At 38.8% G+C, this 17,485-nt stretch overlaps 1 long non-coding RNA gene across 1 annotated transcript; it reads right to left on the reverse strand.

Annotated features, from left to right (window-relative positions):
• Positions 1-12,482: 12,482 nt before the first annotated feature.
• LOC118309836 lies at positions 12,483-15,627 on the reverse strand. The gene is made up of 3 exons (XR_004793627.2): positions 15,569-15,627; positions 14,899-14,986; positions 12,483-12,683 (listed from the first exon to the last, which is right to left on the reverse strand). It is a non-coding gene; the product is annotated as an uncharacterized LOC118309836 (long non-coding RNA).
• Between the last annotated feature and the right edge of the window lie 1,858 nt (positions 15,628-17,485).

Below are 17,485 nucleotides of genomic sequence, written 5' to 3' on the forward strand. Positions count from 1 at the left end.
GTGGAGTGATATAACAGTCCTTTAGGACACATACAGTAAAGTAGATGTGGAAATAAACAGGGCTGAAATACCAGCCAGATAAAGTGGGCAACTGCTTGGACAACTACATGTCCAGGGGCCCCAGAAGCCCCAGGGTTACAGTATATCAACTACAACAAAAAATTCTGCATTATTATCAAAATCGTTTGGCCCCAATTTGCAGAGTTGTACTGTGTCAAAATCTAGTTTTAAACCTTTAATATTTTATTTTGAACTATGCTAAACACTGTGTACTCCAACATAAAATTGTGGACGTTGCCATAAAGGAACTTATATATGCAGAAAACCGGGGTCTGGTGATAAAGAGGTGCAGGTTGCTTCTTCTCTGTGCATATAATGAAGTTGTCATCTATTGTGTGCTGTCCTGCACAAATGTTGGAACCAGATAAGAAACATTCACAATGCATTAGACAACAGGGGGTGGGAAGCAAATTGTTGCCCTTGGGCCACCAAAGAGATTAATCCAGACATCCGTGTATTATCTGCTAAGAGTTTACTGGAAATGGATTTTCTATATGATATCGCTGTTCTGAGACACTGTCGAGAGTACCAAATGGAATTTATCTCGAGTTCTTCTGCATGCCTCTCCTCAGTACACATTGTCAATATTGTAAATACAGGAGTCTTTTTTTTTTCTTTCTCCCTGCTTGCGTTATAAACAATATGCCATCTGTGCTCATCCGCCGTATCAACATTTCATCATGTTGATCATGTCATCAGGTTGATGAAATGTTGCCTCTCATTTACACACGTGGAATTTTACCTAATGAGAGTACTTACTCAGAGGTTGTGTGTGTAGGATTTAGTGACACCTAGTGGTGAAGTTCCGAATTGCAACTAATTGAATACCCTCCCGCCTCACCCTCTCCATTAAAGCTGATTTCAGAAATATGTAACGGGGGATCTATTCCAAATGTTGATATAAAAGCTTGTTCTAAGGTAATGAACAAAGTTAGTTTCAGGCGATTAAACCACAATTATGTATATTATATTCCATATATGATTATCTTATGAGGTGAAAATAAGTACTATGAGTAGTTTCAAATAATATAGCTGCATCATCCCTGGATTTACAATCACTGTTCAGAGAGTTCCTTGAATTACTGCTATATTAATACAAAAATAATGGTAAATTTTGAAAGATAGATAAAGCGTTAGTTTAGGGCATGGAACAGTGAAAGGTTTTTAATTGACTTTTTTTCTCCACAGGAATGGTTTGACACTGATTGGGACGGACAGCATCATTAAAATAAAGCCTGTCATGCGGTGAACAGATGAATCCAGTGTAGATATATATTAGTTAATAAATCAGCACGTGTTAGCATACTTAATTATGACCAATTATTCAGTCATTATTTTGAAAAGTATCTATTCATTTACACCTGCCAAAACACATCAATTAGCGTTGACAATGTCAGTTTTTATATACTGCTGAGTCACAGTGACACAAGATTTTCTTTTTAATTGGTGTGACTTCAGGCATGAAGCTGATATTTCCAAAACATTTGTTTTGTATACATCCTTAACATGGCCTATGATCATTTGTTTGTTGAAGGAAGGAGGCTTCCGTGTGCCATTACAGATGACTTGCCTGACTAAATTGCATCATCCATGCAACAGCTGACTTCTACAGTAAACCTGTTTACATTGATTCAGTTTGGGGTTTTTTTCTTCCCAGCATTCATAATCACCATTCCATGAAGCATGAGCCTCTTTCAAACTAAAAAATATAATAATTCACTACAAGACAGGTTGTACAAAATGGTTTCCTTAAATATATATATATATATATATATATATATATATATATATATATATATATATATATATATATATATGTGTGTCAGTAAAAATGCTTGAATCAGATGGTAAAAGTTTTGTCTTTTTGCACATACATCTATGTTGTAGTGGTGTAGTGGTTAGCGCTGCTGTCCCACAACAAGAAGGTTCATGGTTCAAATCTCGGTTCATACCACCCATGGGCTTTCTAAATGGAGTTTGCATTTCCTCCCTATGTATGTGTGGGTTCTCTGGGTACTCCAGCTTTCCACCACTGTCCAAAGACATGCAGATTGGATTTTTTGGGGGTTGAAGTTTCTAAATTGACCATAGGTGTGAATGTGAGAGTGAATGGTTGTTTGTCTCCGTATGTTGGCCCCGCGATAAGCTGGCAGCCTTTCGCTCAATGTCAGCTGGGAATGGCTCCAGCCCCCCTGCGACCCCAAAAGGATAAAGCCGTATAGATAATGGATGGATGGAATATAAACTGAGAGACGACAGTTTAATAGCTGAATACTAAGCTATACAATACATGAAAGTGGGAGAAAGCAATATCTATCTCTCTTTTCATTTGTTTTATATCCAATTGTATAATATATTTTTGATTTCATAAGGCTGTATACAGAAGGTTAAAGTGGCATTATTTACTTTTATTCTTGCTTTATCATTTCATTATAAAGTCATAATGACATCATCTGCATTTTGACTGGTTCTCTATGAGCCTCTATGCGATTCTGTTTGCCATCAGGCACTCAATTTTGCAGAAAATTAAAGCTCAATTAACGTCTCAGTCCCAGAACTTTTAAGTGCTTTTCTAGGACGCTTCTACATTTATATTCATTCATTATAGTTTGTCTATATGCCATGGACACTAAATCGCATCGTCCGTTACATGCTCGTGTTACTTTCACAAGACCCACTTCAATGCAATTAAAAACGGGAACAGGTCAAGTCACCTTAACGGTATACTGACACTAAATGTAAATGTGCAGTGTAGAATGGGCAACATCTATTTATAGAGACTTGCCATAAGACTGATGTAAGTGAGTCCATAATCAGGGTCATCTTCCAGCCTCCACCTTCCCACTTTCTGTTCCCGCTGGTAGCAAGTGGGACAAATTCTCAATCACTATGACCTCTTTTTTTTTGTGTCAGAAATGCTTTGTGTCTGCTCATGTTCCTCACTTGATATCTGAAAATGTTCCAAGTATCTGACTCATATAAGCAGAGTGTTGTCTCATTAGGATTATATCTTGTATTTCGTCTCTCTTGACAAATTTTTAAGAGAAGGGTTGTTGTATCGTACCCTGCGCACAACATACAATGAAAACAAACATCGAATCTTGTCAGAGTTTATTCTGACTGAAGTGCAGGGGTTCAGCCTCTGGCCTAATAAACTGTATCACCAAAAAAGGCCAGTTGTGTTTATATCTGTAGACATATTTAGGTCACTCTGTTCTTTGCTATAAGACTGTATAGTAATCTATTGTGATGACCAGGAATTCAATTTTCAACCCATGAACATAGTGATAGTGCAGAGCAGCATTTTTCTTATAATTTAGGTATTCTACCACTTTGTTTTGAGAACAACATTGAGACAACATTTACACAGTATACATATTTGCACTCAACAGGATGAAAAGCATGGCCGGCGAGGTGTTAGGTTGTGTCATGGTGGCCGAGTGGTTCCAAAGTCTATTCTGTAACTAGAGGGGGTTGCTATTTGCACAAGCTCAAAGACATGACTTCCTGTGTGATTTTTTTTAAAGTAATACTTTTTTTTAAGTATTATTATATGAAGGAATATAGGCCTTCTTCACAGACTACTGACTGAATCCCATTCAGCTGCTTCAGTCTCAGGGTCCTGGTTCTGTGCATACTGGCTCACTGTCATGATTTACTGGGACACTTGAATAGAACGGAGCCGTGATTAATGTTATCAGTAAAGCCTGGTCTTTTCTACAGCTGATATTTTCATGTCACGGTGGGGATAGGCACATTTTAATTTACTCACTGAAGCTGACAAGTAACAATTGAGGTTTAACTTCCTGAGCTCATTAGTCCTTTATTTGTAAAGATGTGCTTTAACATTTTTATAATACACCGTTCCAGAATTTGGGCTTGGTAGCACTATTTACAAATTTTATTTCATCATTTATCATTTGAAAGCGTGATGTCTCCTGAATCTGTGCAAATTAGTTTTAGTTTAATTTATTTTTCACTGCGACGGCTGTTGACAGAGCATTAGTACAGACTTGTGATTATGGCTGCAAAGGTAATGCTGCTGATTTTATATTCTTTTTTTCTATTTCTCTTTTTTTTACTCATTCTGACCTTTTGGTTATAATTTAAAAGTTACCTTTTAAAACAGATCAGGGTTATGACTGTTATAAAAAAAAGAACACTAACCTTTTATTTTCTGGCTCGTGCACAAAAGTGGAGGTGAGGACAATAAAATGACATTTTCAGATGGAAAACATGTGCATATTTTGCCTTCAGAGTTTACATTACACCACAAGGTTTTTCTATATCGTAGAATAGTATAGTAACTTGCATTAGAGATTCATGAATGTATTTTCAGTTTATTAATTAACATGATTCATCATGCTACTAAAATATCCTACCGTAGTCTATGAAATTCGATTCATACTGTACATTGTTTCAGATATAACTATGGTTATACACACACCATTTCTAATACTGTAATTACGATTTTTAAACACTATATTTATACAATTTTCCTTAATACCAATGTTTTTGGTGTGAAATTCTGAACTCGAAACCTGCATTGAACCGAGTGATTATCCCTCTGCTGATGCCAGATTTGCTGAAACCTTTGTTGAGAGAACGTAAAGAGATCTAATTAAAACTGAAAAGCCATGTCCTGTATACCTAACACAAGCTAAGAAGTGACACGTCATTATACAGGCTTCAACTCACGACACAATGATTCCGTTTTTGCCAAAATTCATTCCAGCTTTTTTTTTTTTATCTTCTTTCATTTTATAGCCATTTTGGATAACAACCTTCTCTTAATCCAGTCAAGAATCATCCTCGAAGAGAAAACCTGCAGTAGAAAGTGAGCTGGAAACAGATAATGAGCAAGGACTGTCATTTAGTATTAGCCCGAGGCACACAAACCAAAGTCGGCAAAGTCTCTGTCATGAGGGAGAGTGTTGATTAATTTGTCAAAGTGTGCTGTTTCCAAATTACTTTTCATTGCTTCTGTGGAAGTGTGGGTCACTTCTATGACAGGTGATAATTCACATGCGTGCATGTAGGCAGACAGGCTGCCTTCAGCATTTAGGAACCTAAGGTTCTGAGTTTGAATGATTCAGTCGTGTAAGGGGTTTGTTTCTCGGGGCTGCTCGGAAGCAGGTAAATAGACAGAAAACACGCAGGAGTGCCTCTAAAAAAAAAACTGTTGTTCCGTGTGTTTCATACACAACGGTGTCCCGAGACGAGGCCTTCGAGTATCAGAGATTGATGAGTGTGTCTGAGAAAACGCAGACACTAAGCCGGTGATCTTTGAATTGACTGGGACCGCAAGAGACACATGATGAAAATGCATCGCCTTCCTGGTCTTTGTGAGGATAACTGGATCGCTCTGCGGCAGGTTGCAGTAGCTTAGCTACTAAAAGGAAATGATGAAAAATGGCCTATGGATCAATGTTCAACCACGCAACCCCCTTTTCTAATATTAGTTTCTGCCCAGGAAGATGAAAACATACAGAATAACTCACACAGTTACCATGCAAGCACAACACCCCCACCTCCCACGAGGGGCCAAGTCTACTGGCTGTTGCAATGTGATATTACTCTGCAGTTCTCAAATCTTTCATTGAACCCACAAATGAAACTTTCACCAGGCAAAACTCCTCATGAGCAGAGCTGTTACGTGAACACTTCTGATTAGGACTTGATTCACTTCTCTATTTCTGTTGAAGTTAACCAATCTGACATCGCAAAGCTGGACGTTTCTCAAGGGCAGCTGACGGAACCGGAGGAAGGTTTACTCTTGCCCTCTCCCTCTGCTCCCAGAACACACATCGGCAAGCGAAAAAGAAGAGTTGAAACATTTCTCAAATCATATAATCATTGACGTCTGTTTAGAAATAAGACAACATGTAAAGGTAATGTAACAAAAATCAGTGGTGACTGAACAAACACTGCTTCACAGAGGGGGTACATGCACAGTCTGCTACGCTGGACTGAAAATGACACGTAATGTGTTTTTTTTCTGGATCATTTTTGCGACTCACGCCACATGACAAGAGCTGGCAACACCAAAACCGGCACCGATCCCTCGTCCTCACCATGTTTTGGCAAGGCAGACAAATAGCACGACAGATAAACAGTCTTTTTTTCCCCTATTGAGTCAAATAAGGGGTCATTAATATTTTGAGCTTGTGAAACGATTTACAAAACGCATTTTATGCCCTAGGTGTGGGGGGAAAAAAAAATGTGCTTGTGACTCAAGGGTGACAAACAGAAATCAAAATCATCTCCTGAATAGCTCTGTAGTCTATGGGCACATACAATGCTTTGAAAAAGCTGTTTTGATGTTACTGATATTCTATTAATTGTATAAGTCAAACAAACAGTGCATCTCAAACATTAAACAGCTCAGATCTTTTCACGGTGTTGCAAAGCTGGGAATAGATTGGTTCATATGACCCTCCTTTTTCAAAAATTACAGTTGTAGCTGAGTGTGTGTGCCTGTGTGCCTGTGTGCGTGTGTGTCTGTGTGCGTGTGTGTCTGTGTGTCTTAGTGCGTGTGTGTGTGTTGGAAAGGGAAAAAGACAGACAGAATTGGCTATTTTCTGAGCTAGTTGGCGTAGCGTCATTGAGAGCTCTGTGGTGGTTGTATTAAACCCCGATTCGGCTCAGCGCTGCTAACAGCTGCACATTACTGGCTACCAGGTACACAACCTGCCAGTAAAGACTGCACTGTCATTTTGTAATTTTCATCTGATCACAGTTTTACCTTTGCACTGTAATTTTGTTTTTTGTATGTGTGTGTGTGTATTAGGTCTATATATAGTTTTGGGTTTCATCTGTGAATGTTCTCTTTTTTATTTGGACACGTTTCCCAGTGGAGCTGATCTCACAGACTTGATCCCTCGCTGCAGATGCCAGTTTTTTTTTTGTATGTGTGTGTGTGTGTTTGAGTTTATAGCTGTGGAGGTGGGCTTGGCACTGTGATTCTGTAGAGGTAGAGCTCGTCTCGCAGGTGGAGATAGCAATTTGCTTCATGTGTTCATTTGTTTGCTTTTGTCGTTCTTGATTACCACCAATAGAATGGTGCCAAATGATTTTGGGGAACAATTATATATAATCACCACAGAAATATGTTATTATTTAATATTTAACACAAGGGAGGCATTAAAGTTGAGTCTTTTCTGTGCTCAGTGGTCTGACGAGTTGTGTAAATGACCCATTGGATGTGAATGACCCTTTGGATGTGAGGCAAAAGAGCCCTTGTCAGGGGAAAAGCCTGTTTAAAGTCAAACTTTATAGTTACACATAATGACGTGTATATAGAGTAAAGTCATCCTGTTTTTTTTTCCAATTGTATCAGGTTTCATATTGGAAAAAACCAATCTAAACAACCATAGAGTCTCAAACCATTTGTGCAGTATTTTCCACTTCTCTGTGTTCACTGATGTGCTGTCTATGTTGCAAACCTAGTACTTTTATTTCAAGCGTTTAAACAAGACAATGGCACTCAGCTCAGCTCAGCTGCAATCTACTTACAAGATAAGATATTTATTTCAAAACCAGAGTAGAGATCGACTGAGAAATGGTCAGCATTGTCAACATTTTATCACACTATATCTGTATATGCAAATACAATCACTGAAAAAAAATACAACAGGCCAACAAAAAGGTGTTCACTAAGAAGGAAACCAGAAGTCTTTTGCCTGCGATATGAGTGATAAGAAACAACCTTGGAAGAGTTTGTGAACAACCTTAGAATCAACTTGGACTCACAGACAGACTACATAACAGTATGTGCTGTTTCTGTCTTAACTCACAGGTACAGGATCTCTTTTTGATTCCTTTGATGAACTCTTGAAAGAAGTATTAAATCAAGTTTGGCGTACCACAAGGCTCGGTCATAGGTCCAGTTCTTTTCAGTTTTTATTTGCTGTACCTTGGCAGTGTCAACAGGAAACATCACACTCACAATTACACCGATGATGTTCAACTGTATACGGCTATGTCTCAGCCCCATTGATGACCTCCACGACTGCATTTTAAACATTCATGCTTGACTTGCTTAGAACTTCCTTGAGCTCAAACATGATAAACTGACCTCTACATCGAAGTCCCCACATCTGGACTGTGTCTTTAACACTGCCAATAAAAAACATTGATCAATTTCAGCTTACACGAGATTCAGCTGCTTGTATTCTTACAAAGATCAGACCACTAGATCCCTCAGGCCACGACAAGGCCACTTTTAGTCACTATTGGCCACTGAGCGGAGCAGAAATTGTGTATATCTTTTAAAAAATAACATACTTTTTAGCTAAACTTTTATCTTGCTTTGTCTATTTTAACTTGTAACTTTTTTATTTTTTTACCTTGCTGATTCTTAATGAAGAATTGCCAAAACGCCCCACACATCGTTTCTTTAACCTCTTCATTAAAACATCACTGGAAATATGTTTGCATGATCTGTATCACTGAATACAAATAGCATGTTAATAAAAACCTGACACATGCCTTGTTCTCATTACTGACAGAAACAATATTTGTTTAACTTGGCTCATGCCATCCCGTAATCCCCCATTGGTCATTTTAATTTAATTTGCTCCTGAGCAGAAGGTATTTGCTGAAGCAAGCTATATCTTGCACATGCCTACACATAATAATGTCCAGTCCACTGGGGAAATTTATTCTCCTAATATGCTTGCATTGCCACAAGCTAAGATTGTCTAATGCAATATCGTTATTCCTATGTGGTATAAAGTTGTGTAAGTAAGGAATAATCCATGACGCACAACACAGTTAGGTGTGTTTAACACAAGACGTGAAAAAAAAAAACTAACATTAAACATGACTTACCAAGAATTTAAAATGACCATCTCAGTGTTGAAAAATTTGACCTGAGAGTTATGAAGCAAAAGTTATACATAGCTATAGGTTGGTACGTGACAGTAATTACATTTTTCACAACCAAGGGATCGAAAGATTAGCTGCATGAGACTTGGATACTAAATCAGTGTTTTCTTTGCAATAGTTTGAAACCTGACCTTGGAAATAGGACTTTGCAATAGAATTTTTTTCAATGTGCACTTTCATCCACATGTTGAGGTCTTTGTCAGTGAAAGTCTTTTCCCTTGCACCTGTTCAGCACAAAGAATCGCATTGTGTATTATGCATCATCGGTTGAATGTTGGGGAGGGGTGCTTTGTAGTTCCTTGCAGTTCTTTCAGTTTGGTTTGTATCTCACTTAACTTTTATATTTACACATACAAAATATGAATATGAATACCTATAGATTTTGGAAAATATTCCTGATACACATGAAAACAAACAGTAAAGCAGAGATCGTTGTTTTCGGACCAAGTTTCTGCAGCATCTCAGAAGAGCTGACATCAAACTGTGTCTGTTTTGAACAACCAGGCACCTTTTGACTGTAATTCCACTGCCTTTATCGAAGATATAGAGCAATATAGAGCAATTGCTACTGTACCATCTGTTGAAATTCTCAATAAACAAAATACATACCACTCTATTTTCATCGTAGCCGAATATTCACAGGGGTCAAGTAAGAAATAAGACGCGTTAATAATGCAAATATTAACCTAGTAAGATAAACATCAGGAATTGACAGCAAAGATTTCACCTTGATGAAATTCAGTGAAAAGCAATGTGGAAATTAATTCGCTCATCAATGGAACAGCTTCCTAAATGTCGAGTCATTTCTGCAAAACATTCAGGAGTAATCCACTGTCTGCCTATGTAGCACCTTTGACCACAGACGGCAAACCCTCCTTTCATCATTAACCTTTACCCCACTTTCAAATTACTGTATTATGGAGTCAGGTAATCTTTGGCTCTGCTTAAAGGAGACCTCACGAACCGCATTTAGTTCATCGGTTTCTGCAGTCTCCTTAAGATAGAAAAAGAAAGTAATTTCTAATACACAGTTAGATAAGACCCCACGGAAGCTCGCTCATTTTCTGCTGTGTACCATTTTGAACCCCAGACACAATCTTTGCTTCACTATCTGTGAGGGTGGACTGTTATTCCCAGGCAGGCGAGAAGAAACATACGCCTTTGTTTTTCTTGTGTTCATTTCAAACACCGCATCACACTGTTGAAGCATGACCACAATGATTCAACAGCTTGTGTCCTGAATAAATGTGAACTATAATAAAAATGATTAATTCTCTGTCATGCCATATTAGCGAGGACGTGAGGGGGAGACTCCCTCCTGCGGCTCTCCAGGTTTAAGACCACGCGGTTGACAATTCTCCCGCCCCTGCAGCCATAACCTTATTCTCCGATCTGCCTCAAAGTGACTCATCAGCCCGCGGGCCCTTCAACGCTGCTCGGCCCTGAGCAGGTCTGCCTGTGCCAAAGTCTCTTCTGAGGATGAAGATTTCTCCTGAGGCCCCAGAGCATCGCAGTTCTTTTACACCTCGGATGTTTTCTTTAAAGGGAGGTAAGGTCATTGCTTTGTCTGCTGTACGTGCACAGTCACACCTTGTGCTCGTACACCGTTTTAAGTGATCCCATGGGCCACCGTGTAGTTTACCCCATACACAGTGCACTCAGGTGTTGTAAGTGCTGGAAAACACAACACTTAAAAATCTGAAACAGAACTTGAATATATGATTGTCTGTGAATAACCTGTGGACATTACCAAGTAGTGGGAGTTAGGGGTGGGGACTTGTTCATGGGATCATTTTATTCTTATCTTCATGCCATCGTTGTGGTTATTTGGGGGGGAGAAAAACACCTTTCCAGTGTTTTCAATTCTTTTGAATATCTCTTCATTGAATGTTTTATCACATCCACTATTTCTTTTGATAAAATTCTGTTTAGTGTTTTTAGTTGACGTCTATTCATTATAATAATAAATTCATAATAAAAAAAGATGTGGTGTTTTACCGGGCGATTCCCTCTTCGTGTAATCGGGGCAGTGGAGTTTAATGGTTGGCTCATCATCTACTTTTCCCAGGACCGAATATAATGTCTCTCTGGAAATTAGAAAAATCCTGCATAACAATAGGCTACTAGTAAAAACAACTGTAAGTGCTCTGTCTCTGGTTACAGCAAAATACCAGCATATGGTAACAACAATTTTATCAATTGAATGAATTGTAAACACGTCAATTTTAACTTTAACTTTATTATCAGTGAACTAATGAATACAGTCGTGATGAACCCCAGTTGCGCTTCCTAAGGCTTATGGCATATCAATACTAACACGCATGTTTATAGAAAACAGTGTGGGGCAACAGACAGCACCACTTTCCCATGCTGAGGTCAGATGTTTTGTTGACCCATCCATCCGCCGCCACCACCTCCGTCTGTAGTCTGTGTGGATCTACAAGGAATTTGAACTATTTCTGCCTTTGCACCGACAGACAAGAGTCATAATTCTACAGATAATAATTAACAAAGCCCTTGTCATGACTTGAATATAAATCAGTGTTTTGGGGTGTTTTCGAAAATATCTGATGCTCTCGTGTCAGTGGAGATGGCGATAATGAGTTGTTCTAATCTGTATCTATCAGATATGCAAAAAAAAAGAAAAGAAGACAGACAGTGTATGTATATGTCTTCTTTTTAAGTGGCTGTAGCTTAGTTTATTTGAAATAGCAAAAACATTTGAAATTGTACCTACGCCTGTCTCTACATTTATTGCAAAATCAACAAACAAACCAATCAACCAACAAATCACCTCCTCGACTGAGGTCAGAATAAAGGCTGCAATAATTATTGATGCTTCTAATTTGTTGTCATTATGACGCCGCAGACAGACAAGCAAGGAACAAAAGAATTCAAATAAATAAAGAAAACCAGTGATGTGGAGTGAATACAGCATCCTGTATGATGACTGCTTTTTCTTTTTTCTTTTTGGAAAAAGACAACAGTCAATTTTAACAAGATATTGCAATGGAGTTGATAGGTTTTGAAAATGCCCCATTTCTTTAATTTATTGAACCATCTCTCACTGCACACCAGAGACTATTCTCTCCAACTTTAAAGGTATGAATTCAAAGAGCAATTTTATGCCACTGTTGTCAGTGATCTATCTGTGAAAGAACATTTGAATACAAACTCTCTTGGTTTGATGCTATTCAAATGGCTACGGTACTATGGCCGGATTGCTGGATGAGATACATGTTTTTCTGCTGAAAACCACAGAAGAGACCTTGATAGTCATATTCAGATGTTCAGCTAGATGCGCTGGAGCGTCATGCAGTCACCTGAGTTACGAGAGACCCGATGAATGTTCTCAATACCTCATTACAACAAAAACTGATGCGGTGTTTTCAATGGATTATCTTTCCCTAGAGATAATGTGTAATAGAGGTAAAACTGTAACAGGAAAAATACATACGTTTACAGATTACTTTATATGGCTACTCCAATTCCATGTTGTCAACTGACTGAAGTTAATAGATGAGAAACAAAGAGACAAATGAATCCCTTGAATCTTAATACTGACTTGATAGGTCCAATGCGGCTCGACCTCACTTGTCATGTTAAAGCAGTTTGAACCAGTCTCCCCTTGACCTCACCTGCCTGCCCTGCTCAGTGCCTGGAGATCAGTCCAACCTGGAATCTCCGCCCGTCCTGTTCAGTTCAGTTACCACAGACCTCCGTCCGTCAGCCTCCTGAGCAAAAAAAAACATTTTGCAAGTCTTTACAATAAACACTTTCTCTGTGTCTGCATTTAAAGTCCAGAAATAACTTTCAATTCAACTTATGTATTCCACACATGCTTTGTGTACGTCACGGATACAACACAGTCTGTTCTTTTCTTCTTTCTTTTTTTTTGATGCAACTTTTATGACTGATTTACAACTTGTAAGAAAACTGTGCCAACATCTGTTTGTTTGAATAATGAACATGACCCGATAAGGGTGAAAAGACGATAGGCTATGTTATCTTTAATTTATGAAGCTTCCCCCTTGAGGTTAGGGACAACACATTTCTTGCATGATTTACTGAGAAAACACTTGTGTTATTATTAATAACAGGGCAATAAATGTGACATATATGTTTGTTAACTAAAACAATATAATTCTATATACTGTACTTGCACAGCCGTTGTGTAATACAATATATTTATTTGCTTAAAACCTGCTTTTTTTTTGCTCTTTCTTATTTTTACATGTATGCTGCTTGAAAGCCATTCAAATGAAATGTATTGATGAGTCTGTGTTTACTGAGGTTGGGGTGAGAAGAATGGAAACCAGCTCGCAATCTTACACAGCTCTGGAATGAAACAACTAAAAATAATACCAGGAGCTTAACGTCCAACATTTTGAGTCACTACTTACTCTCCAGTCACAGGCGACGCCTTAAACAACACCCTGCTGAAAAATAAGCACAGCAAAACCCAGACATTCAGGGGTGTCATGAAGGCAGGGACCAACTTCCCCATCACCTTGCAGGGAAGAACAGAAAATGGAATCTGTCTCTCCATCCATCTATCTATTTCTTTATTCAGCTTGTACAGAGCCTTGGTGACTCCTCTTTCAATATTGTTGGTTGTCCTGATGTGTACATGTCAGAGTAAATTGATATTTCTCCTTAAGTGTGTTCATCTGCTTTTCAGGTCCAGGATGTGTTGAATATCAGCGGCGGAGGACACAATGGCACTTTTGACAGTGGCCAGTACATTTTGACTGATTACATTCTTTTGACTGATTTAGAATTGGCTTTTGTGAGGAACTGCCAAAGCTGCAAGATCCTTGAAAATCTTAACAGCACTGCAACTTCTTAGGTCTAAAATAATTTCCAAATCAGAGTCCTTGAGGGTCGAACCAAATTAAATCAAAACAGAATATCATATTTTAGGTCTGCAGTGATGCAAGTCCTTGAAATATGCTTCTGCTAATTCCTTAAAGCCAACTTGCAACTGAAAAGAGAAGAGCATTTACAAAAAATGTATTTATCTGTACCAAATCAGAATTAACAGAATAATATTTGAATAAAGTTCACATATATTCAGAGATGAAACTAAATGATGTTGATGGCCTAACCTCCTGGTTGTCCATAGAAAAGAAAATCTTTTTTTTTAAACAAATCATTTTTTCTCATCTTCAAATTGAAAAAATATATACTCTTTTAAATTAATGTTGGCACTGTTTCATTGAAAGTGCTTTAACTACTGTATATCTCTCATCCTTCTCACATCTTTAAAAGGCATTGGATAAATCAAAGATTAAAAGAATCAATCAGACTAGATGGTCTTTTCCACCCTTTCTCTTCTTTTTGCTCTAAGGATCCTGTGCCGCGTCCCTGTTGACCCTGCCTGTCTAAATGTAGACCCTCGCACTTGATTAAAAGTGGCCTTCACTGCATCACTGCATTGATGCCGGCGGCCTGGGCACCTCCGACAGCTTTATTTTCCTGCCTTGGACTGTAATAACTATTTTTATTTTACAGACATTATCACAACATTAGGAGATGCACCTTATGATTCAAGACAGTACTTTATCAACAGGTTCACGTGTGAAGATTGGGTAACCCAGCCAAAGATTCAGAGTGGGGTTTTCTATTTTCCGTTTGCAAAGACCAAACGCGTTGTTGATTTAAACTTGCAGAAACCACTTGCCAGTAACAATCCATCCATCCATCCATTCATCCATCCATCCAGGGTTGCGTCGCAAATCCCAGCTGACATTTGGCGTGACAGTTCTCCAGCCCATTACAGGGCCAACATACAGAGACAAACAACCATCAACACTCACACTCACACCTATGGTCAAATCAGAGTTCCAATCAACCTAACCAGCATTTCTTCAACCATCAACAGTAGGAGAAAGCTGGAGAAAACCCACTCAGACACAAGGATAACAGGCAAACTCCACACTGACAGACCTTGGTTGGTTGGTTGGTTGGTCCAAACTTGGATTCCAACGAAGAACCTTATTGCTTTGAAGCGACAATGCTGCCACCTGCCAGTCTGCTGGAAATAAAAAGATGTGAACTGAATCAAAACAGTACTGACTGGGGTCCATTCCCTAGTATGTACCTGACAAACCAAAATGCAGAAGATGTTTGACACACCTGTGATATATCTCTATGGGCTTTTCTAAAAATTTCAGATGCCATAGACATCTTATACGTCAACGAGTGTGCACTTTTTTACAGTGTGGCCCACGCATTAGAGTTCTCACTTCTAAAAGAATGTTGCCACATGCAGCCTTGACCACCTCCAAATGTGGTCTGAGTGATGGGGACTCAGTGCATCCTCAATGCGTCTTGTGTGCACTGTGATGAAAGTAGTTGAGATCTCTGTACTCACCACTCGTCATCTTACACATCATATTATTTTCTGCACGTGTTTATTTTGCTATAATTTAGCATTACTCAGGTCACATTGCTTCACTCACTACCCCGGGTTTGTTTGTGTGAGCATTATGTCACAGTTCACATCAAAGCATGTGTGAGTTAAAGCAAACACACAGTCAGAAGTAACTTTCAGTTATCTTTATTAAGTTGCAGGTTTGGAACTTGTTTAATGGTTTGTTTCTCTGTCCATACTTACAATTGTTTGTTCCTTTGTTCGGGGCCACCATGCAGGTCCGTTGTTTGAGAGAGGCCCCGCCCAGAAGTTCCTGGTTTGTATGGTGTTGGTGATGTCATCGCTGACATCATGGGTTAAACCAACTGGTGGGGGTTTATCTTAAGTCAAAATGCTTAGTTTGATAGTTTATTGTTTGTCAGTAAAATTTGTTGAGATGTGTACCTCCCAGATGGTGATTTAGAAATGTAATGAGCTTGGGAAAGGAGCAAAATGCTAATTTATATTTCCTGGTGTTACGGTCACTGAATGTTTCATCCCTCAGTAAATACTGGTATGGGCTGAAGGAGTGTAGGTGTTAATTGAACACCCTATATATTCAGTTGCATGCTTTCTTCTCAAGGAGAAAAAAACAACAAAAAAAACAAAACAGGTGAGGCCATGCTGCAGTGAACATGTGCCTCTTGTTTGAGTTTTCATGAGTTCATTTTCTTTTCTTTGATTTTGACTAAGTTACACGTGTAATGGAGAGCACTGTAAATAAACATTCACCCTGAAGAGTCAACATGTCGGGTGAGTCTGTCTACCTACCACCTTCCTTTGACATTTGAGCCGAACCATCTTACATGCACTCACACCTGAATTGCTGTTGAATCAAGACGATTTCAAAAAGAAGCTGAAAACTCAATCTTCTAACTGGCCTTTGTCTAGTTTTGTTATTCTCCATATGAGTGCAAGTGCATTTTGTCTGCTTCTTCTATTGTTTGATTTGAACAACTGTACTTTTGTGAAGCACTTGCTTGGTGAAAGGTGTTATATTAAATAGACTTTACTTACTTAACCACATATTAATGCCAGGTATAAAGAGGGGAGTAGCTGTCCTCACACAGCATCTAGTTCTATCCAAAGTCATGTAGCCCACAGTCAGCAGCACCGAAAAGTTTTAATTAACATGAAGGTGTTTGAGAACTTTGATGTTGAGGATGATTAGAAAATTGCAATTCCTGCAACTAAACATGCTCCACTGGCTTTACCCTGCCCATAAATAGATGCATCTCACGTTTGTCATCACAGCCAAGATGTTGATGCCTGTGTTGGTTTTCTCAGTTGGCCCAGTAGTAACTCTCCCAAGGATTGCTGTCTTTTTATTGGACCACGGGAGTACTGTTTGTGATTATTAAGTGCATTTGTTTATTCTGCTGTAACAAAGGCTGATTAGTGTATATTCATATGTGGTCACTGTCCCTAGGTACAATCTGTCGATTGTAACTCTCACAGGCTGATTTAATTTCCATAGGCTTGTTCAAAAGGGACTCTGGGAGAAGCCTGCGCCCACCTCTCCCTCTCTTCATTAAACTCCCAGTGCACATTCCCTTCATTTCTACAGACAATCCATCTGCGGTTCCAAACCCTGTTTTGTCAAGAGTTGTTAGCTGCTTGGCCCCAGGGATGAGAACTGCAGGCTATTATTAATCGTGTTTGCTTCGTGTTGCTCTGTCTCTGTGCAATAGCAGGATTTAATGCCCGGTGGACTTTCTCTTCCATAGACATAATCAATGATGTAAGTAAGTGCAGATTATCATTGAGACTTTTGAAGGAGGGCAGCCTCTCAGGGTCTACAAGTGTCACCTTGTGAATGATAACATATGTGTACAGAAGCTGTTTGACTCGTGTAGCTTTAAATTTCTGCAAAATTAAATGAAAAAAGTACCAGAGCAAGGATTAGAAAAAGAGTGATACGCAAAGATAAATCCGCATCGTGGGCTGTGTGACAAGAAGGACTTATTTCAGTGTTGTCATGTAAATAACCCAAAAAATGAGGCTACATTTGTGATTATAGGCTAACTGCTTTGTGAATTTAATAGCGAGGGAATGCTCTTGCAAATGGAAGCTGTAGCTATTAATTAAACACCTTCAGCAAGTGTGATTTCCAGTTAAGTC

This window comes from Scophthalmus maximus, chromosome 6 (genome assembly GCF_022379125.1).
Source record: "Scophthalmus maximus strain ysfricsl-2021 chromosome 6, ASM2237912v1, whole genome shotgun sequence".
Lineage (NCBI taxonomy): Eukaryota > Metazoa > Chordata > Actinopteri > Pleuronectiformes > Scophthalmidae > Scophthalmus > Scophthalmus maximus.